Here is a 1,100-nt window from a genome sequence, read left to right as displayed (position 1 = left end):
AATTTGGAATATTTTTCTTCCTTCAGTGTGATTAGTTCATACAATGCATAACCTTTTGGAAGTGATTAAAAAAAGTACTAGCACTTGTGAAATTTATTAAATCAGAGTGGAATTATATGTTGCACCCGACTAGAGAGGTAACAAGGCCAGAGGGAAGATGTAACATTTGTATTAGTTGTTGCTTTCTTTCTTCCTTATTTCCCGTCTTTCTGTGTGGTGTGCTTTAAGCATTGATTATACTTGATTTCTTGACAGCAGCAGTAATATCATATTTTGTTTGCTTCTTTTTTCTTTGTCATTATTGCTCTTTGAATTAGTGTCATATTTTTTTTCGATTTTTTTTCACAAAATACCCCTGTATAAAAAATATTCTCAATGCCAGGATAAATCACATGTAAATCAAGCTCATCTTTTCTACAAAATTACTGTGTTTCAAGGTGTATTTTTTTTTTTTTTTGTTATATCCTGACGGGTTTTGTTTAAATTAATTTACAAAGTGGCTTTTTTGCGTACGTTACTTTTTACTGTTGGGCCTGACCACTAAGAATGAAAAAATATGCCTTCATTCCCAAAACCAGTAGTAATGAACACAAAATTTCCATATACTGTACTGAATTAACGGGTATGTGTCCACAGTTAACTGGAAAAAACTTCCTAAAGCGTTCACAAAATTTTTTGTAAATTTGGGCATCTTTAATGATGGGGAAATTTTTATAAATTTGAAATATCAAATAGGCATTACATGTTTACACTACTTGGGCAGTCATGAAATTTTTAAAGGAATTGATGTTTATTTCATTTCATTGTGTTTTAAAATTTAAAATTGGCCAGATGTCTATACGGAAAATCCATGTGGTTTACATGATATTAAATGGGGTTTGTATATTTCGAGTATGTGGGCACTTTTTCCAATTGTAAGTTTAAGCTGGTCAGTGATCTGATGTACGTACTATTTTTTTTAGGTAAAAAATTTTATGGGGACATTTAAATGATTTATCCAATTTATGTCTCGTTGATGAATTGATATTGAAAATTTTACATAAACTGTAGCAGTCTATAATAAAAAGGTTATGGGAAGCCATTTACCTATATATTGTGGG

The sequence above is a fragment of the Penaeus monodon genome, chromosome 28 (assembly GCF_015228065.2).
Source record: "Penaeus monodon isolate SGIC_2016 chromosome 28, NSTDA_Pmon_1, whole genome shotgun sequence".
Taxonomy (NCBI): domain Eukaryota; kingdom Metazoa; phylum Arthropoda; class Malacostraca; order Decapoda; family Penaeidae; genus Penaeus; species Penaeus monodon.
This window is presented reverse-complemented; position numbering follows the sequence as displayed.